At 45.5% G+C, this 23053-nt stretch overlaps 1 non-coding gene across 1 annotated transcript; it reads right to left on the reverse strand.

Annotated features, from left to right (window-relative positions):
* Window positions 1-454: 454 nt before the first annotated feature.
* Window positions 455-530, reverse strand: TRNAC-GCA. Its single transcript has one exon. It is a non-coding gene; the product is annotated as a tRNA-Cys (tRNA).
* Window positions 531-23053: the final 22523 nt, after the last annotated feature.

The raw sequence follows: 23053 nt of genomic DNA on the forward strand, positions 1-23053 counted from the left end.
TCGTTAGAATTAAGTAGTCCTTACTTTAGTGTATGTAGGTAACATAAGATGTACGATAAAAAATGTATAATAATTAGTAAGTCTTGATATTCTTTCGTGGAGTCCCTTCTTGAATCTTAGATTGAAAAAAAGAATGCCCCTTAGGGACCTTTCTTCGGATACCAAGATTTCTGACATCTTATCCTCGTATTTTAAAATTATCAAATCGAATCTCAATTAAGAACCAATTCAAATTCATATAATAAAAGAATAAGGAAACACTACCTCACCCCTATTAATAACCATTTTGGCCACTAACATCAAAGCAAACCCTAACCCTAGTTTGAGGATGGAACTATGGTATGGTTTCTCTAAACCCAGTATCGGTAGGCCCAGTTACTCTCTTGCCCGAACTTATGCGAAGTAAAAATTTATCGAATTCGATCAACACTATAAAAAACCCTAAGTATTTTATTGATCACGCGGCACCCAGATTTGAACTGGGGATAAAGGATTTGCAGTCCCCTGCCTTACCGCTTGGCCATGCCGCCAAAAAATCTGATAAAAAATCTAGAAAACAGCAAGTATTCATCCACGTTTTCTTACAAAAAGCCCCTTTCCTTTATTTTGAATATAATTCTACTTACTTTTTTCCAATATTTTTCAAAAAATCTATTCCTGCTTTTTTTGATCCAGTTTCTATTATTCTCCTCGATAGATTCTATCTTAAAACATACATTGTTAACACAATAAAACTTCTCATTTCTTTCTATTGAGATGAAAAAGAAGAAAAGGTGGATTTCTATTCACAGACTGCAAAATTCAAAACAAATTGGAACCGTTAACTAGAATTCTTTTTTATTGCAGTAGTGAACTACTCTTAAATCGGTATTATCTCCCCCCTTCAATGGCATAATAAAATATTATGGCTTCATGCTTAATCCATGTATAGGTAAACTTTAGGTCCGAACAACATTATTATCCAAAGATCCCCTTTATGTACATATCTCTATGGGGAATCATGCTTTAATTTTTCAAAGCATTAAATTAAATATCTTGAATAAAAAAAGGAAATTTGCTCTGATATAGAGTATAACCTGACTATCTTGTCCTACCCAAGTGAAATTACGATAAAAGAAAAGCATGGATATGGGGAGAGGTGGATAACTAGATTGGCATGTACTTAAAAAGGGACTTACTTTATTTTAGAATTCCACAATGAAATACTGAATTTTCTAGCAATTATACTACTTTGATCTGAAATAAAAAAGAACCCTCAAATTATTTTGAGAAATTAAAGTAAGCACGCTATTCTAAATCGAAGTAAAGTCAAACTTTCTAGTATATTATATTATAGCTTTATCACATTCCATTCATAGAAAGGAGATAAAATGAGAAATCTTTGCCATCCAATCTGATTAGAATATCATAACATAAAGTATAAGTGGTAGATTTTTTTGTAGGAATGTTTTATGAATTCATTTTCATTTTCATTTCATTTGTACCCCTGGCAAACTTGAACTTTCGTCGAAATGGTCTCTATTCATATGTATGAAATACATATATGAAATATGTATATGGAGTTCCCTGGAATTTCATGTGATTCAGTAAACAGAATATAGATTCCATGATTGCTAGATCGATCCATAGGGATTGATGAAGAGTGAGCTGATAATGGAATTTTTCTTTGATAAATAGGAAACTTAAGATTAAGATGCTCTGGAATGGAAACGAGGGAATGTCCACAATACCCGGATTTAGTCAGATCCAATTCGAGGGATTTTCTAGGTTCATTAATCAAGCCTTGGCAGAAGAACTTGACAAGTTTCCAACAATTAAAGATCCAGATCACAAAATTGCATTTCAATTATTTGCGAAAGGATATCAATTGCTAGAACCCTCGATAAAAGAAAGAGATGCTGTGTATGAATCACTTACCTATTCTTCTGAATTATATGTATTTGCGAGATTAATTTTTGGTTTCTATGTGCAAAAGTAAACCATTTCTATCGGAAACATTCCTATAATTAATTCCTTAGGAACCTTTATTATAAATGGAATATACCGAATTGTGATAAATCAAATATTGCTAAGTCCTGGTATTTACTACCGCTCGGAATTAGATCATAAGGGAATTTCTATCTACACTGGGACTATAATATCAGATTGGGGGGGGGGGGGGAGATCGGAACTAGCAATTGATAAAAAAGAAAGGGTATGGGCTCGCGTGAGTAGAAAACAAAAGATATCTATTCTAGTTCTATCATCAGCTATGGGTTTGAATCTAGGAGAAATTCTAGATAATGTTTCCTACCCTGAAATTTTCTTGTCTTTGCCGAATGCTAAGGAGAAGAAAAGGATTGAGTCAAAAGAAAAAGCTATTTTGGAGTTTTATCAACAATTTGCTTGTGTAGGTGGTGATCTGGTATTTTCGGAGTCCTTATATGAGGAATTACAAAAAAATAATTCAACAAAAATGTGAATTAGGAAGGATTGGTCGACGAAATATGAATCGGAGACTTAATCTTGATATACCTCAGAACAATACATTCTTGTTACCACGAGATGTATTGGTCGTTGTCGGTGTCAAAACCGGCGGATCTCGGGTAGGGGGTCCCGAACTGTGCGTCTAGGCCGGATGGTAACAAGAGGCAGGGGACATGATGTTTTACCCAGGTTCGGGCCCTCTTGATGGAGGTAAAACCCTACGTCCTGCTTGATTAATATTGATGATATGGGTAGTATAAGAGTAGATCTACCACGAGATCGGAGAGGCTAAACCCTAGAAGCTAGCCTATGGTATGATTGTATGTTGCGATTGTTGTCCTACGGACTAAAACCCTTCGGTTTATATAGACACCAGAGAGGGTTAGGGTTACACAAGGTCGGTTACAAAGGAGGAGATATCCATATCCGTATTGCCTAGCTTGCCTTCCACGTCAAGTAGAGTCCCATCCGGACACGAGACGAAGTCTTCAATCTTGTATCTTCATAGTCTAACAGTCCAGCCAATGGAGATAGTCCGGCTGTCCGGAGACCCCCTAATCCAGGACTCCCTCAATAGCCCCTAAACCAGGCTTCAATGATGATGAGTCCGGTGCGCAGTATTGTCTTCGGCATTGCAAGGCGGGTTCCTTCCCAAATTCTGTGTACCTGCCGAAATAATGTCCGGTTTCTTGTGAATGTTTGTACTCCTTGGCTTCTACGCCCAATAATGGCCACTTTCCACGTGTCGAGCGAATGTGAAGAGCCAGGGTGTTTTCACATTTACCCCCCTAGTTGTGTGAATGAGCCGCCTATTTAAAAAGACGAGGATTCAGATCCAAATCACACCATCCTCCCTTGGTGAGCCTTCATCGGAGCGCACCCGACAAAGATCCATTCCATCATGGCCGGTCGACGCAGCTCCTCCTCTCGCACCCCTAGCTCCAAGCCTGGAGATTGGGAGAGATGTTCTGTCCCGCACAGCAAATTAGTGATGCTTCAGTCCAAGGGATTTCTTCCCCCAGCGTGCATGGTCCCGGTTCGAGCCAGGCTCGCCACCTATAATGGCGGAGAGCAAGCGGAGAGCCTTCCCAATCCCTCCAAGGGAGAGCGGGTATGCCTTGTCCCTTATTTGGTAAGAGGGCTCGGATTTCCAATTCATCCGTTTCTCCGGGGGCTCCTGGAGTTCTACGGCCTCCAGTTGCACAATCTTACGCCTGCCTCCATGCTGCATATTGCGGGATTCGTAGCCCTTTGCGAGTTGTTTTTGGGCTGTGAGGCTCATTTCGCTCTGTGGAAGAAGCTTTTCTGCCTTGTGCCCCATTCTCAGAAGGGGTCAATATATCAAGTGGGCGGAGCCGAAGTGTGGCGTGTTGCCGGGACCGGATACCTGTCCGGAACCCCAAAGAAGACGTCCGAAGACTGGCCTTCAGAATGGTTTTATATAGAAGACGTCCCCCTCCCGGATCCTATTCGGATCGGCCTTCCTGAGTTCCACAACGCCCCTTTGAAGAAGCGCCGGAGCTGGCGTCCACGGAGCCCCCTGGAGGAAGATGACAGGGACGTTCTTTACCTGATGAGCCGGATAAGTTTTTTAGCTCGATCCGGATTGACCATGATCAATGTCATGGCCATATGTATCATGCGGGGGGTGCAGCCGCTTCAGTATAGAGGCCACCCCATGTGGGATTTCAACGGGGAGGATGACGCCACCCGCTACGGCCGTAAAGGGCCGGGATCGGTTGCTGATCTAACAAAGATCTTATCCACTTTGTACAAGGGAGAAGAGGAGGAATTCCTTCGTGTCAACCCGCAGGGCGGATTTTCTATGTACAATCCTCCAAGCTGGGTAAGCGAATACCTTTTCTCGCCCATCCGTTTCATATTTCCGCAGTTAAGTTTTCAGTCTAGCGATTTCTATGCAGGAACTGCGCCAGGCTGTAAGGGAGATAAACAACCCCCCTCCACAACCCGAGGACCCTGGACGGTCCCTCGACCCGGCCTCCCAAGAGGATCCGGACATATCCGTGGAGCTGATTGATGGGGTGTTTTACCAATCGAGCAATGACAATGCTTTGGTGGCCATTATGACCGCTTACCCTGGGCTAGTTCTAGCCTCACATGTGACTAAGACCGAAGTCCCACTACTTCAAAAAGGGACCCGTCCTTGCATGTTTTCGATCGCCGTATAACAGCCATGTTTTGCAGGGGAGGTCCTCGAGGCAGAAGGCCGAGCCTACGACGACTGGCCAACAAGGGGCCGCGAGGCCATGCAGACTGAAAAGACCAGTAGTCCGGATTGAGACACCAGCGCAGCGGTAAGGCGCTCCGCCTTTATTGCAAGACATTATTCTTAGAGGCATATTAACGCCCATGCCTTCTTTTCAGGAAAAAGAGCGGTCGCCGGACTATACCCGGAGAGGCTACCAATCGCGCCTCCACAAGCCAGGCTCCAAGGCCGGATTCAGAGGCGGGAACGAATACAAGGCATGCGCCGGGTGCTCCTCCAACAAAGGATGCGGATAAACTGTCCGCCACCCATTCCGAGGTGGAAAGTGCCATGAACAACAGGCATCGCCGGACTGTTCTTCGTGACGCTTGTTTCTCCCAAGAGGCATTGGATGCCTTCAACTCGGGAGACGCGCACCTCCGTGCCGCTCAAAATAGTCTAGCCAGAGCAATGGAGCAGTATGTAAAAGACATACGGGTGAGAAAATTTGGTGATTATATATATCAGTAGCCCCTGAGACTTGAAACAGTTAGGATAACTGATTTAAGGATCATTTGTTATGCAGGTTCTTACAGAAAAGAATACTCAACTGTCCCAGGAGCTGGAAGAGTGCAAAGCCCAACTTCAGGCCGCATTGGCCGCAGTAGGGGAGCCCAAAGAGACCCCCTTTGGTAACATATCCTTCAAATGATAAGTATCATATAGAATGCAGCGTGTATGCAGATCTGACGATAAAATTGCAGATGAAACTAGAGTAAATCCGGATAAGCAACAGCTCCAATGCCAGCCGAAGGCCAGTGAGAACGTGCTTACGAGGGTGAGGCAGGAGAAAAATGATCTCCAAGATGCCAACACCAAGCTGGGCGTGGAACTACAAGATGTTCGTGCCCAACTGTCGGACTCTGTTAAGGAAAATCGGCGGCTTCGACGCGGCATATTTAGTAAGTGCTTGAACGAACTTTGAAAAAGAGTTCGGTGAGGAAGCTGGCTGACAGAGTTATGTCTGTAGGTATGCTAACAGGTCGTCCTGCCGAGGAAATGCCTAGTTCAACGCGTGACTTTCTTCCCGAGCTCTCACAGCTGCACGAACGAGTTCGGCAGGTGATGCAAGGCGTCGCCCAGGCCTTGTGGCCATCCGTCTCCATACCCGAAGGCCTTGGAGAGCTTGCAGAAAAGCTGAAGGGAGCACGGCGGTGCTTCCGATTATGGAAGATATCGGCCTGCCGTCAGGGCGCCAGGGAAGCCTGGGCAATGGTGAAGACACGGTACACGAAGGCTGACCCGGACCACATGGCCGAAGTCGGACCTGTGGGGCCTGATGGGAAGGAGATCCCTGTGAGCTTAGTGTACGGCCAAGTAGAATTGGCCGCAAAGTATTCCCAACAGGACTGTAGACTAGACAGCCTATTGGATGGTATTGAAGAGGAATTCAACCAGTCAAATTGACTATGTAATTTTAAAGTGACATGTATAATGCCTTCTAGCCGGATTGTAGATTGTTTGTCGTGGCGGACCTTTTCGCTTCAACCTCGGGACCCGACAGTCCGGAGTGTATCCGAATACCCTCTCGGTTATGTAAGAACCGGGGCATGCGTGGAGACCAGGCGTAGGGGTCATTAGTGCTTTATCAGACAAGTGACCAACTAGTTATGTTATATTACATGGGTAGTAAGAAACATCTTCCAGGGAGAATAGTTCCGTTAAGGGTTCCTTTTCCTGGGTAAGCATGCCCTAAAATGCATGTCCGGACTGCGATAAGTAGCACAGAAAAATCATCTAGGGGCAGATATGAATAATAAAAGTCATCTTTTGTTCATCGACCGAATATTCCCTTAAGAACGCTAGCTTTCGGCTTCACCCAGTCTGAGGTACACGTCCGGCTGACCCGGCGGTAACAATCGCAGAGGTGCTCTCCTTATGCCCTAGCCGAATTATCGGGAACGTAGGGCATAAATACAAGAGCCAGGCAACCCAGCTTGGCCAAAACTTAAGTCATATCGATGCATATAATGGTGAAAAAAGGTACATGCGAAAGTATAACACATGTGTTGGGCGTGAGGCCCAGGTAAATAACTTAAGCTTCTGTGAAAGAAGCCCCCATGTATGAAGAGTGCGGCTAGCCCATCTGTAATGTACGAGTGAGGCACAAGGTGACCCTTGAAGGCCTAGATAAATAAAAGAAAGAAAGGGAAACAAGACAGATGATGTATATGCAGAAAATGGACAAAGGGAGGGGACTAACATAGAGTCCGGTGCTAAGCATAGAATCTTCGAAGCCTGGCTGCGTTCCATGGGTTCGGCTCGAGTCAACTAGTCGATGCATCCCACAGTCGGTACGCTCCACCGGTCAGAACTTGGTCGATAATGAAGGGACCTTCCCATTTGGGCTCGAGCTTGTTCTTTTTCTTATCCGGCAGCCGTAGAACTAGTTCGCCAATGTTATAAGTTTTGGCCCGTACTTCTCTGCTTTGGTATTTGCGAGCCTGTTGCTGGTAAAATGCGGAAGGGGCTTTGGCTACGTCGCTCTCTTTCTCCAAGGTGTCCAGACTGTCTTGTCGATCGAGCTCGGCTTCTATTTCTTCGTACATACGCACTCGAGGTGAGTCATGAATTATGTCACAGGGCAGGACTGCCTCTGCGCCGTACACCATAAAAAATAGTGTATATTCGGTACTATGATTCGGCGTGGTCCGCAGCCCCCAGAGTACGGAGTCGATCTCCTCTACCCAGTGCGTGTCAGACTCCGTTAAGTAGCGCACTAATCTGGGTTTAATGCCGCTCATTATAAGACCATTTGCTTGTTCGACTTGACCGTTGGTTTGTGGGTGATAGACTGAAGCATAATCGAGCTTGATGCCCATTTTGCTGCACCAAAGTTTTACCTCGTCGGCCGTGAAGTTCATGCCGTTGTTAGTGATGATGCTATGGGGGACGCCGTAACGGTGTACAACCCCGGATATGAAATCTATCACCGGTCCGGATTCGGCTGTTTTAACCGGTTTAGCCTCTATCCATTTGGTGACTTTATCCACCATGACCAATAAGTATTTTTTCTTATGGGTCCCCCCTTTAAGGGGTCCAACCATGTCAAGCCCCCAGACCGCGAAGGGCCATGTAATGGGGATTGTTTGGAGGGCGGTGGGTGGCATGTGGCTTTGATTTGCAAAGAGTTGGCAACCGGCGCAACGTTGGACCAAGTCCTATGCATCTGCCCAGGCCGTTGGCCAATAGAATCCTGTACGGAAGGCCTTGCTTACAAGAGCTCGGGCTGCGGCGTGATGACCGCCGAGTCCGGCGTGAATTTCTGCCAAAAGGTTCCGCCCTTCCTCGTCGGAGATGCACCTTTGAAGGACTCCGATAGCGCTTTTTTTGTACAATTCTCCCTCATGGACCCTGTAGGCCTTGGATCGCCGCACTATGCAGCGTGCCTCATTTTGGTCCTCCGGAAGTTCTTGTCTAGTTAGGTAGGCCAGGAATGGTTCTGTCCACGGGGCAATAATGGCCATTATTTCGTGGGCTGAATGTGTTATTTCGGTGGCGGAGCCTCCGATTGTGTCAAAGAGTTCGGTATCGGGTATTTCGGCCGGGTCCAGACTGTTGTTACCAGTGTCCCCTTCCCATGCTACGGATGGCTTGAAGAGCCATTCCAAAAATATGTTAGGAGGGACCGCATCGCGTTTTGTGCCGATGCGGGCGAGGATATCCGCCGCCTGATTGTTTTCCCGAGCCACATGGTGAAACTCGAGCCCCTCGAACCGAGCTGACATTTTTAGGACAGCATTGCGATAAGCTAACATTTTCAGATCCTTGGCATCGAAGTCTCCATTTATTTGGGATATCGCAAGGTTCGAATCCCTGCGCACCTCTAGGCGTTGAATGCCCATGGATACTGCCATCCGGAGACCATGTAGAAGGGCCTCATATTCGGCTGCGTTGTTGGAGTCCGTATACATTATCTGTAGTATGCATTGAACGGTATCTCCTATTGGGGACGTCAAAACGACGCCAGCCCCCAGACCAGCCGGCATTTTGGAGCCGTCGAAGTGCATGATCCAGTTTGAATATGTGCCGTACTCTTTAGGGAGTTCGACTTCCGTCCACTCAGCGACAAAGTCAGCCAAAACTTGCGACTTAATAGCTCGCCGTGGCTTGAAAGTTATGTCGAATGGGAGGAGCTCAATGGCCCATTTGGCAATCCGGCCCGTCGCGTCGCAGTTGTTTATAATGTCGTTAAGTGGTACTTCTGAGGCTACCGTTATCGAACACTCTTGAAAGTAGTGTCGCAGCTTCCGGGATGCCATAAATACCGCGTACGCTATCTTTTGATAATGCGGGTACCGTGATTTGCATGGAGTAAGGACAATGGACACATAGTAAACCGGCTTTTGAAGTGGGAATTTGTGTCCGTCGACTTCTCGCTCGACGACGAGCACTGCGCTTACTACTTGATGAGTTGCCGCAATGTATAATAGCATTGGTTCACCAATGTTTGGCGCGGCCAGGACTGGGTTTGTTTCCAATATGGATTTTATTTCGTTGAGTCCGGCCGAGGCGGCATCCGTCCACCCGAAGTGTTCGGTGCGCCAGAGGAGGCGATAAAGGGGTAATGCCTTTTCTCCCAAGTGGGAGATAAAGCGGCTTAGAGCCGCCATGCATCCAGTCAATTTTTGTATTTGTTTGAGGTCTGTTGGGGTAGCCAACTGTGACAACGCTCGGATTTTGGCCGGATTATCTTCAATACCTCTACTGGAGACAATGAATCCCAGGAGCTTTCCGGCTGGTATGCCAAAAACGCATTTTTCCGGATTGAGCTTGATGTCATATGTTCGGAGGTTGTCGAATGTGAGCCTCAAGTCATCTATTAGAGTTTCGACATGCTTGGTTTTAATGACCACGTCATCCACGTATGCCTCCACTGTTTTGCCAATCTGGTTTGCCAGACATGTCTGAATCATGCGCTGATATGTTGCGCCGGCGTTTTTGAGCCCGAAGGGCATTGTGTTGAAGTAGAATGGGCCGTATGGTGTGATGAATGCCGTTGCGGCTTGGTCTGGCTCCGCCATTTTAATTTGATGCTAGCCGGAGTATGCGTCGAAGAAACACAATGAATCGTGTCCTGCGGTAGCATCGATGATTTGATCGATGCGGGGGAGGGGGAAGGGATCCTTTGGGCAGGCCTTGTTAAGGTCCTTAAAATTGATGCACAGGCGCCAGGATTTGTCCTTCTTTGGTACCATCACCAGGTTTGCTAGCCAGTTCGGATGTTTTATGTCTCTGATGAATCCGGCCTCCAATAGCTTGGCTAGTTCCTCTCCCATGGCTTGTCTCTTAGGCTCGGAGAAACGTCGAAGAGCCTGCTTGACTGGCTTGAATCCTTTTAGGATATTTAGGCTGTGCTCAGCCAGCCTGCGTGGGATTCCTGGCATGTCTGAAGGGTGCCAGGCAAAAATGTCCCAGTTCTCGCGTAGGAACTCTCGCAGTGCGGCGTCGACATCAGGGTTTAATTGTGCCCCGATGGAAGCTGTTTTTGTAGGGTCCGTTGGATGGACTTGGAATTTGACTATTTCGTCCGCCGGTTTAAAGGAGGTGGACTTGGATCTTTTATCGAGTATCACATCGTCCCTGTTCACCGTGGAGCACATGCAGTTAGTTCCTCGGCCGCTAGGGCTTCAGATAGTGCCTTGAGGGCCAGTGCGGCTGTCTTATTTTCGGTGCAGAGTGCTATGTCCGGATCACTGGCAAGAGTGATGATTCCGTTGGGCCCGGGCATTTTGAGCTTCATGTACCCGTAATGGGGTATGGCTTGGAAGATTGTAAACGCCTCCCGCCCTAGTAGAGCGTGGTATCCGCTGCTGAACGGGGCCACTTGGAATGTAATTTCTTCGGGCCTGTAATTATCCGGCGTGCCGAATACCACATCTAGTGTGATTTTCCCAGCACAGCATGCTTCCCGACTGGGGATGATTCCTCTAAAGGTTGTGCTACTTTGCTCAATGCGGCTCCAGTCTATTTCCATCTTTTGAAGAGTTTCCTCATAGATGAGGTTTAATCTGTTGCCGCCGTCCATGAGTACCTTGGTGAGTCGAAAGTCATCCATGATTGGACTGAGGACCAGTGCGGCTGGTGCTCGGGTTGTTCGGAATTTGGGTTCGTCACTGGCATTGAAGGTAATAGCCGTGTCACTCCAAGGATTTATTTCTGCTATGTGGCAGATTTCGGCCATGCAGCGGAGTGTTTGCTTGCGTCTATTATTTTACGCGAAGGTCTCAACGACCGTTAACACCATATTGTTGTCCATGGGATGGTGCTCTGTGGTTTTTGGGAGGAGTAGATCCTCACCACTTTTGGCCACCTGCCGGAGTATCCAACATGCTCTAAGGCTGTGCGTTGGTATTGCATCCGCTGTACTATGAATTTTGCAGGGTCCGTTGAGCCATCCCTCCAGTACGGTTCCTTGCCCCGTAGAGGGCTTTTTCTTTTTGGTAGTTAACCCAGGAGTATTGTGATAATGCACCCTTTTATTTCGGACTGGGTTTGTATTCAGGGCCGGATTACCCCAAAATTTTATTTCGGTTTTCCAGGCGCTTTCCATCGCACAGTACTTTCGTACTATGGACACCAAGTCGGCAAAGCGTGCAACTTCACGGCGACTTATGGCGTTGAGGATTCCCTTGTCTGTGCAATTATTGCAGAAGAATGAAATTGCGTCTTCCTCATGGCAGTCCTTTATCCTGTTCATGACCAGGAGGAATGTGGCCCAGTAATGACGTACTGTTTCTTCGGGCTCTTGCCTAATTTGGGATAGATCACGTATGTTTGGGTGGGTGGGTGGAATTGAATCTGAATCCTCACCCAATCTGAGACTCAGGGGCCAAGAAGTTTCCGAACCCGGAAGTTTGGATTCTTGGATGTTTTCCGATAAATCTAGCCCGTTGCCTGATTCTAGGTTCAGGCCTTGAGCGATGTCCTCCCCTCCGCGGGTATCCGACTTGGAGGGATCAGGAATCCGGACATAGCTAGTCCTTAAGATAGATGAAGGGTTGCCGCATTGTTCCTCCACCACTACAACGTGATGGGTGGCATGGGGAGAGTTGATCTCTCTCAGATCGGGTTTAGGCCCAATCTGATCGTAGTCTGTAGCGACTCCCAGGGCGGCGATGTGATCCAAGAGCTCGTTCAGGGAAGAGAGCTCCATTGGATCTATCTGCTCGGTGAGTTCCGAGTTGACGTAAATATTGCTTTCGATGACCCGAGAAGTCATCGTCGGTGCAGCGGCCGAACAGGAGGTCATAAGAAAACCACCTAGCCGGAGAGTTTGGCCGATAGCCAAAGCTCCCTCAGCAATAGTGCCGTCTTTAAAAACGGGATGAGACATCCTTCCTGATGGCGATGGCACAGCGGAACTCACAATGAAAGCACCAATGTCGGTGTCAAAACCGGCGGATCTCGGGTAGGGGGTCCTGAACTGTGCGTCTAGGCCGGATGGTAACAGGAGGCAGGGGACACGATGTTTTACCCAGGTTCGGGCCCTCTTGATGGAGGTAAAACCCTACGTCCTGCTTGATTAATATTGATGATATGGGTAGTACAAGAGTAGATCTACCACGAGATCAGAGAGGCTAAACCCTAGAAGCTAGCCTATGGTATGATTGTATGTTGTGATTGTTGTCCTACGGACTAAAACCCTTCGGTTTATATAGACACCGGAGAGGATTAGGGTTACACAAGGTCGGTTATAAAGGAGGAGATATCCATATCCGTATTGCCTAGCTTGCCTTCCATGCCAAGTAGAGTCCCATCCGAACACGAGACGAAGTCTTCAATCTTGTATCTTCGATACTTGACGATGACGAAATGAATCACTTGAAAAATAAACATATCCGTTCGGTTGCAGATTTGTTACAAGATCAATTCGGATTGGCTCTTGGTCGTTTACAACATGCAGTTCAAAAAACTATTCGTAGAGTATTCATACGTCAATCGAAACCGACTCCCCAAACTTTGGTAACTCCAACTTCAACTTCAATTTTATTAATAACTGTCGGCATCCCTAATAATTCAGGGCCTCTATCATTTCATTTCTGAGAATCCGAGTCTTTATTGTCAATCCATCAGATCACTTGGGGGCTTCCTGCTCATTGAGCATAGCTATGACTACCCTCTTGATCCGGCTTGTACGCCTTGATTGCAAATTGCTTGGGGGCTTCCTGCTCATTAAGCATATCTATGACTACCCTACTGATCCGGCTTATACGCCTTTATTGAAAAAGTATTTGGGGGCTTCGTGTTTAATGAACAGAGCTTTGTTTACCCTTTTAATTGGCTTGGACGCCAGGTGTATTCACCAAAAATCCGGGTTATCCTGCCTTTGATGCCTGCCACTCCGACCAGGTAATCCTGGAATGACTCGTCGTACTATTGACAGTCAATCTTATAAAGACCCCGAACTTGTCAAGGTTAAAACGGTGATTGGTCATGTGAGGCCCGGCTTACAGGTTTGAATTAAGGATTAACTCAGTGGTTCTGCGGCCCTTGAATAGCACTTGATATTGAGGCTTGGCAGCCTATAAAGGCCTTGTTTTGTCTGATTTTGTTTTTTCTTTGAATATTTTTTGGGTTCATCTTTTGTGCCATATTGGTATATGGTTTAAAAATGATTCAGGCCATGTAGCCCTAATCTTTATAACTCATATTTGAGTATATCTGGAGCGACCTGGCTTTGGATGATAAGTCGCCAGTATGTTTTGATCATGCACTTTGGGTGTTGTGCTCTAAGCCTTGGGGCTGTTACCCTTGCTGCCTATGGCGTGGTAAGCCGGCAGTATGAATAAATGGCACAGGTATGTTATTTACTTGTTCTATGAATATGCGAGGTTTTGATAACCCGCCCTGGTTATGGACTATACAGTCACCAACAATTTTATATGGGGCATTATGACCCCCCTGGGGTAAACTGCCAGCGCACATGTTATCTGCTTGTGTGCAGGGAATATGATAAGTATGGTCTGCATGATTGATGATATTATAAGCATAAGTGGCAGATCTTCAACATCAGATCGACGGTTCAAAAGTGTTATGCAAATAAACATGCACGATGGCATGGCGGATCATGGTTTTTCATCTAGCCTATTACATGGCTCCCGAGCCCAAAAGAATAAGTGTTTTTGATACACACAGCATCCCATGCTGTGGATGATAAGCCAGCACTTGGATCAGTTGTCTTGGCCTTGGCGTGTTTAAGATTCTGGGCTATCTTGCACCGGCTCTTCTTCTTCTTGTTCTCCCATTGGTTGGAAGTCAGATGTGGCCCTGTTGATCCCAATCAAAGCTCTGAATACAACTTCATCATCTATAAGGCTTGACGGGTCAATATCAGGGGCAAAGGTATGCTTACTGGTGGCGGGATAAGGTCCACGGACTCATGAACCAACGCCTTCACCTTTGCATTATCAGCATCATAAGCCAGATGATACTTGGAGATATCAGTTTCTTCAGCCAATTTGCTTGCCAAAGGACGCATCTCCCTTACTATATTGCTGAAGTCATCGATGATGAAGGGAGACCCGTCTTCTTTTAAGCTAGGACAACCGGTGGCTAGCTCTTCCGGTCAAGTTCTGCTTGCCATGCTTTTGCCCGACTCAGTGCGGTGATGGCACCGACTCTGGTGGCTGATCGCTTCAAATCTTCAACCCTTTGTGGAAGCACGAACAACTTTTCCAACACTTCCTTGATGAGGGAAGGTGGTTGTTTCTTATGGAGGCGGCAAATATAGCCCGTTGAGCACCAGTGTACAGCTGCTCCACAAGAGCATATGCAGCCTTAAGCCGGATGGGCATGTTTTGACCCAGCTTGGAGCTTCTGGAGCCTGCATTGCCAAAGATATTTATAAACATGCTTCATGGTTGATCAATGTTGATGATGAAAGATTGAAATACAATATTACTTACCAAAGATGGCAGCTGTCATGCTGTTGATTTGATACTTTAAACCAGATAACTCGTTGGTTACCGGCTTAAGGGCAGCTTCAGCATCTTCTGCTCTTTTCAATAGAGCTGCCTTTTCGGTGTCCCAGCCGGTTCTATCAGCACTGAAGTCCTTTTTTAGTTTTTCAATATTTTCCAAAGCAGTCTTCAGCTCTAGTTTGGCCTTTGAAGTCTCAGATTGCTGGGTTTGAATGTTTTGCCTTAGATCATTGACTTGGGATTCCTTCATATTTAGTTCAGCCTGCAACATGAACAAGATAGGAGGCATTATGATCACCTTATTTGAAGTCCCAAGCACAATAGAAGTATTTTACTTGGCACTTGGGGGCTAATGCACATTGCTCTTTTTTGAAGACAAATCTTTCATGACCCGGCTTAGCCATGATGATTAAGCCAGCTCATGGGGGCTACATATTTGGATTTTGTTCATAATTATGGTGATAAGTCCTGGCTTAGCCGTGCTGGTTAATCCGGCCCTTGGGGGCTACAGGTGCAAAATTTAGCACTACTATTTGAAGTCCCGACTTAACTTATTAGTTTAAGCCGGCCCTTCGGAGTTATATATGTGAAATTAAGAGCTACATTTTGAAGTCCCGGCTTTAGCTATGCAGCTTAAGCCAGCCCTTGGGGGCTAATTGTATTGATTCTGCGGTTCTAACATGCTATGACATAGATATCAAGGTCAACAAGGATATTTAAAGTCTACAACATATTCAAGTTTATCATATCCAGTAGACTTGGCGGCTGACAAATATATATATATATTTGTATGAGACAAGTTTTTTTGCTTACCTCAAAAGGATCTTTCATGAGATTAACCAAGCCGGCTTCAAAGTCACGGTTGGTATAGAGGCGGTTCAAGTAACCCGTGTGAAGATCCCGGGCGTTGAATTGAGCATAGCTCTCTAGATCCAATTTCCACTTGCCTTTGTCAACAGTGGAGAAATCCTCTTTGGCGATGTGCTTGGACAAAACGGTGGGATTACCTGGTGCTGTGTAAGACGTCCCAGTAACTATGACGTCTTCGGTTTCTTGAGCCGGCTGAGCGGGGATGGGCGGCTTAGCATTTTTGGGATCAACATTCATGGGATCCACGATGACAGGGTGCTCCTCTGGCGGCAGATCATCCATGGCCGCTTCAGATGTTTGAGACAAAGACTCAGACATTGTCTGTTTTTCCGGATTAGCAACCTTGGGATCGTCAGCCGGCTTATTAACCTTCAGCTTCTTGCTGGGTTTAGCCATGGCACTGAAAGTAAAACATATGATGAGATTAGTATACCAATTGAGTAAGGTGTTAAAACAGGTAGACTTAAGTGTTCTTACCCAGGAACAGTCTTGAATAGAGGAACCTGAGTCCCAGTGGAATCACCTGATGACGAGTGAGAGGTTCCTTGATAGTTTGAACCAGAAGGGTTAAGAGGTTGTCGAAAAATACCCGCCTTGGGAAAATCTAAATCGGAAATCTGTGAAACCTCTGGACGGTGCTTGCGAGGGGCCGCCATGTTGGGTAAGCTGAAGGAGAGAATCCCATCGCCGCTGTTCCGGGTTGTGCGACAAGCTTCATGTTGTTGTTTCTTCAAAAGAAAGTTGGGATCCAGATAAGCTAAAGGTTGAGAAAACCCTACTTTCTAGATCGTTGTCGAACTTTCTGTCTTGGCAAATGTTCTGAGCTGGAGGAGAGAATAATTACCTCTTCATTGTCTGCACGGCTGGCCTCCGCATCATCCTGATAGTGATCATTATCAATAAGATGTACAAAAAATGAGCCAAGGGAGTCAAGTTTTACCTCCGACTCATCATTATCATCCAAGTCAAATAACTCGGAGGGGTTGGTTTCTTCTTGGCAGGGTTTTTAGAAGCCTTGTTCTTTGTTCGGGTCTTCTTTGCCGGTATGTCCTGAAGTTTCTTATTCCAGAAAGAAGAGTCGGCCTGCAGCAACCACGTGGATGAGAATAATTCAAGGAAAGATGATTAAGTTGGAAACGATTTAAAATACTTACAGTTGGTGGTTTGTTGAGAACACAGAAAGGGTTAACCCTATTTTGCTGCAATTTGCCAGGCTCTTGTTCAGCAGGGTTTTGGTCATGTCATTGATGTCTTCATCAGTTAACTCTATCTAGCAGTGGCGTTGGGGATCTTTGACATCTCCAGTGTACTCGCACATTAAGCCGGATCGGCGGCTTAAAGGCCGAATTCTCCATGCGACCCATCATCGAACTAGCTAGGTCGATACCAGTCAAGCCATTAGCCATTAAAGCTCTAATTTTTGAAAAGACGGGCACATATTTGGCCCGTGCTTCTGTACTGATCCGCTCTGGCAGAGGGTGCCTGTTGCTAAGCCAGTTTTTGCAATAACCTGGCAGAGGCACTACAAAAAAATACACTTCCGTGATGATACGTGTTTGTCACAGTAGGTCGCATTTTTTGTCATGCATGTACATCCATGACGATTTTATGATAGAATCAAGATAGTCATACATGTGCTGTTGTAGAAGTGTTCCATGACATTACCAAAATTATCATCACGGAAGTGTGCACTTCCATGACGATAAATTGCGCGTCACAGAAGTGCTTTCATCAAGGGTGACCGACACGTGGCATCCACCATAACGGAACGCCGTTAAGCTATCGGGTCGTGTTTTGGATCCGATAACCCGTTAACAGCCCCGACCAATGGGGATTTTCCACGTGTAAAATCATCATTGGCTGGAGGACACACGTGTCGGCTCATCGTTGGGACAAATGTCATCCACTCATTGGACAGAAGGCGCCTATGATACGTCGACACGTGGCATGGCCCAACAGAGGCCCATTCCTGTGAAAAGGCCAGCCCGTTTGACTTGGTCAAAAGGTGGCGGGCCGGCCCATGGAAAGCCTGTTAATGACCTGTTCGCATATAGCCCATTTACAGCCCGCTAACACAAGGCCCGTTACGCCCTATCCGAATTAGGCCCAGTAGCGTCATCTGGGCCATCCAATATGATTCCAGCCCGTTTTCACTTCTGGCCCATGTATGGCCCATGACGTCTTTCGGCCCATATGAGGCCCTATGTAACTCTTGGCCTATTAACGGCCTGTGGTGAAACTGGCCCGTAATAAACAGTGTATCATTTTACACCCATTAACGGCCCGTGGTGAAACTGGCCCGTAATGAACAGTGTATCACTTTATACCCATTAACGACCCGTTATTCCGTTGGGTCGTTTCCAGCCCATGTTATCTTTAGCCCATTTATTCTTGGGCTCATTTCCAGCATTCGTTTACTTACGGCCCGTTACTGTCATTTTCTGCTTGGGGGCCAAATTCAGCCCGTGGTTACAGTCGGCCCGTTTGTGGTCCGTTAATACGTTGGGCCGTTTTCATAGCATCATCAAATACAACCTATTAACAATGGCCCGTTATGGTCGGCCCATGAACGGATGATTCCAACTCTAGCCCGTTTACGGCCATAATGCGGCCTGTTATTGGCCCATGTTTGGCCAATCGATCATACGGCCCGTATAAGGCCCATTGATGATACGGCCCGTAGAAGGCCCATTGTTTCTACGGCCCGTAGAAGGCCTACTGTTTCTACGGCCCGTAGAAGGCCCACTGTTTCTACGGCCCGTAGGAGGCCCAGTGTCACCACAATAAATATTTGCCCATGGTTATTGTGGCCTAGTTTTAAAAAATAGGTTATTGCAACCACTAGCAAACCGCGGAAAAAGAACTGCACTGACTACAAGCAAACAAATAAATAAGACAACAAGGAAATAAATAAGCAAGCAACTTATGCTAGGCTATCACGACTATTACACATATTACATCCACCGGGCATCAAAGTTCCCCACCAGTGCAGATATAGGGAACAAAGCAGCATATAAACGCCACAACAAAACAAGTCCAGAACTGAAACCACTTCAGAAGAGTTCAAGAAACAATATCCTGGGTACCCATAATGCTGGCAAGATGCTTAGCAAGCTTATTTAACTTTCTCTTGTTTGGCGCTTAAATCCTCCAGCGCTTGCTGTTGCACAAGAAAGTACGTATCTGAATTCTGCAGGGACTTCCTCAGTCCTTCAGCTTCTTGCCGCAGCATAGCTGACTGATGCCTTTCAGCTTGTAGCTGATACTGAAGAAGCCGAAGTGATTCAGGCAGCGAGTTCGAAGAGATTGTGCCAGCGGTACTGGCCAGTAACTCGAACACTACATCAACGCAGGACTATGGGGTTTTCTCACTGTCTACAAGATCGTTTTTATCACCTTTCTTAGAGATCAACAGGGTTGTCTCACTATCTTGAACCTTATCTGCATTACTTTCTCTACCATTGCATAGTGGGGTGCTCTTCTCCAATATTCTGTTTGCATACTACAAGAGAAACAAGCAGACACATCACAGGTTTAGCTTGTAGTATACGAAACTCATTTTGGTAAACCGGTTCAGTAGTAAGGTGGACAGGATAACAACATGAAACAAACATATATCTATGTACTATGGTCACTGTATTGTCCATATCATTCTAGTTTATGTTCCCTAATCAAGATAGAGACACAGTTCAACTCATATATTTTTAAGACACAACAGCATAGACAGAATATAGGTGTGAGAAACTACATAGCATTAGCAGCACTTGTAATGTGCATCACATGAGAACATAACTGTTTATACAACTTAAACTGAAATCAACATAGAGCAAGAAGTTAGAACAGCAATCCAGTTAAAGAAATAGGTTTAAAACATACCTGTTGCGCCATTGGAGTTTCAATTGGATCCTTCAAATTCGAAAGTAGTTGGTATGAGTAAATACAGTGATGCAATAGCAAAGGAGTATGGACCATAGCTACGGAATCTGACCTGAGAACAGTTGCTCTTCTACTTTAAACATGGAGTTTGGGTTAGCTGTGGTGGTCCTCGTGCTTTGGGCACTGCAGTAGCTTTACAAACTGCTCGTGTGGGGGTACTCTGTGGTGGACATGGTGCTTTGTCAACTATAAGTGGGTTACTATCCGCTGGGGTTGCGGTTAGATGGGTTGTACCTGGTTCTCTGCCCAACGGTGTAAGTGTGCAATCTGGAAGAGTCTCGATTATGTGTGGTGGGGCTAGTTTGTGGGCTAGTACAACCATGGTTCTATCTGCATCGACGGGTAGCACTGTCTTTTGTGAAGAACGGGTTTTTGCTCCCTCAGATACTGCCATCACCCCTCTAATTCAAATGGCTGATAAACAAGAAAAGAAATTGAACATACAGACATTGTATGATAGACAGATGTGGTAATTCACATATATGTTGTCTAACCAAACAGGACAACATGACACAATTTCACATATATGATGCCTAACTAAACAGGATAGCATGACATAGTTTCAGATATATGATGGATAACTTAACAGGATATAATGGCATAATTCAACATATGATGAGTACCTAAATAGGATGACATGACAAAACTATATGATGTCTTTCTAAAATAGGTTGGGATGAAATAATTCACATACATTTTGTCTAAGTATACAGGATGGCATGATATAATTGACATAATTGATTCATATACTAAGCAGCTGGCACTCACATGTATGATCTCTAAACTAAGCAGACAGAATTCAATATTGTGCATATGATGTCTAAACTAAGCAATGCAAGACACCATATGCATCATATGAGAAATATAAACATTGCAACTTAGAGCATACACCTCAGGTGGGATATAGGACTGGTCATCTGTCTCTGAATCCTCCTCTGAGGAGCTCCCTGTAACCATCGAGATATATGCTTCAACAGGTACCATTGCCTGCTCTGAAGACCTTGTTTTCACTCTAGCTTTTTCCATAACCGGCTCAAATGGCTGATACACATGAAGAGTAGTTCAATATACACAGATTGTTCACAAATGGAATACGTAATGAAAAAAAAGATGGCATGAGATAATTCACATATATGATGCCTGGCTCCATGGCGGTGCATAATTCACATATATGATAACTGGCTGAAAAACATGGCATTGCATAATTCACATATCAGATATAGAAAGCAAACAGGAGGCATTCACACAAATCATATCTAATCTAAGTAGATGGCATGGCAATGCAAGACACCATATGCATGATATGAGCAATATACCCAGTCAAGTTAGAGCATGCACCTCGGGGGGGGGGGGGATATGACTGGTCATCTCTCTCTGAATCCTCCTCTGAGGAGCTATCTGTAACCAGCAAGAAATCTGCATCGATAGGTAGCACTGACTGCTCAGAAGACCTTGTTTTCACTCCAGATTTTCCCATGACCGACTCAAATGGCTGATGCACAGGAAGAGTAGATGAATGTATAAACATTGTTGACAAATGGAATACATTATGGAAGAAAATATGGCACGATACAATTCACATATACGATGACTGGCTAAACAAGATGGCATTGCATGATTCACGTATATGATGCCTGGCTAAAGAAGATGGCATTGCATAACTCCCATATACTCCATCCATTCCTAAATATTTGTCTTTTTTAGAGATTTCAAATGGACTACCACATATGGATGTATATAGACATATTTTAGAGTGTAGATTCACTCATTTTGTTCCGTATGTAGTCACCTGTTGAAATCTCTAAAAAGAAAAATATTTAGGAATGGTGGGAGTATGATATAGAAACCAAACGGGTGGCATTCACACAAAGCAAATCTAAACTAAGATGATGACATGTAAGATGTATAATGTAAGCAATGCAAGGCGCCATATGCATGATATGACCAACATCACCATGCCAGGTTAAAGCAAACACCTTAGGTGGTAAATAGGCATGGTCGGCTCCTTCTGAATCTCCATCTGAACATTTATCTTCCTCTAGAATACAATCTGGAAATGCAGGAGGGGGGGCACTTCGCCCACCATGGAGCGGCGTCTGCATGACATTATATTCGCACGCAACGGTCTTCTCTTTTTCTCTACATGTTCAGTACGATTGTGTACAATATCTGACATGCATAATAATAAAATATAGTTAGATTTTGTAAGGCCTAAGGGGTTGATGCAAAAATCAAGACTGATGGTAGCAAACGAGTGGATGGATCCAAAACTAATGATAGCAAGTAGATTATAGCTTCAGTTTAAAAAGATAGACAATGGATGTTTGTTGCCCACCCAACATGAACCACATAGAAGACCCCAGATGAACCAGATAGTAGACAGATACTATTCGTTGCTAGCTCGATATGAGACCCATGGGCTATTCAAAACTCAAGATTGAACGATAAAGTAGCAGGTAATAATAACCGATGTATAACACAAGCAAACACGAAAGACTGCGACCTCTCTTCCGGAACTGTGTAGTCCTCAGGTTCATCTACTCAGTCGATGATGGTAATGCAGTTGGCGTGGCTGCCAGCAACGGGGAAGATGATCTAAGGCGGCGAAAGGAAGTCTACAGGGGGGATCTCTACTGCAGTGAACGCTACTGTTGATGGTGCACCTCAGGTGGGGTGGATGATGACACGGCAGGAGCATGACATAACACACAAAGTTTTCTTTGACGCCTATCTGAAAATGAAGTAAATCTGTAAGGGCTCCTTAGCATCGGAGGATTCTATAAACGCAGGGACATGAAAAACACAGGAATAGGATAGGAATGCACGTGCAAAACAGAGCATTTAGAAACATAGGATTTCAATCAACCTGGGTGTTTGGCTCACATGAATTGGAAGAACAGAGGAATGGAGAAACAAAGTCATGCGATGGCATAGCCTTGTGGACCTCAGCATTATTGGGTTGGACGTGGAGGATGGTGATGATGCTGGTGTGACTGTCAGAGGCGGGGAAGAAGATCCGAGGCCTTTGGAAACAGCGCCGAGGGTACTGCTCCGCTGTGATGGACGGTTCCATCGTTGGAGCAGCTTCGCTAAGGTGTATGGCGACGAGGCTGAAGCATGACAAGACATACAACGTTAATCTGAAGTGGGACTCTAATATCATCTGCAATAGATGATGTAAAATACATCACCAAAAAGTGCTAGATGTAAAATGCATCAGCCATTCCACGACCGCTCCGACAGATGTTGTAAGTACTGTTCACTCTGAACTTAACTGAAGAAAATGAACTTCACAGTCGAAACTGAATTTTACTGTCGAAACTGATTGAACTAGTAACAGAGCATTGCAATAGATGTTTAGGGCATTCGAGCACTAGTAGCAGAGAAGCAGTGATCTAAATCAGCAGACGCTCGAGCAAGGAACGCACTAGCAGAGAGCAAGTCGTGCCGTAGCACTGCGAGCGAGTGCTAAAGCAGCAACTCCTGTAGCTGCCAGAGGTCGTGCAACAGCAGTAGCAGCGCAAGCGAGAGCAAGAGCAGAGCAGCAGCATGAACGAAAGCAGGAGCAGTGCAGCAGCGTGATCGACAGCAA

This window comes from Triticum dicoccoides, chromosome 4A (assembly GCF_002162155.2).
Source record: "Triticum dicoccoides isolate Atlit2015 ecotype Zavitan chromosome 4A, WEW_v2.0, whole genome shotgun sequence".
NCBI lineage: Eukaryota > Viridiplantae > Streptophyta > Magnoliopsida > Poales > Poaceae > Triticum > Triticum dicoccoides.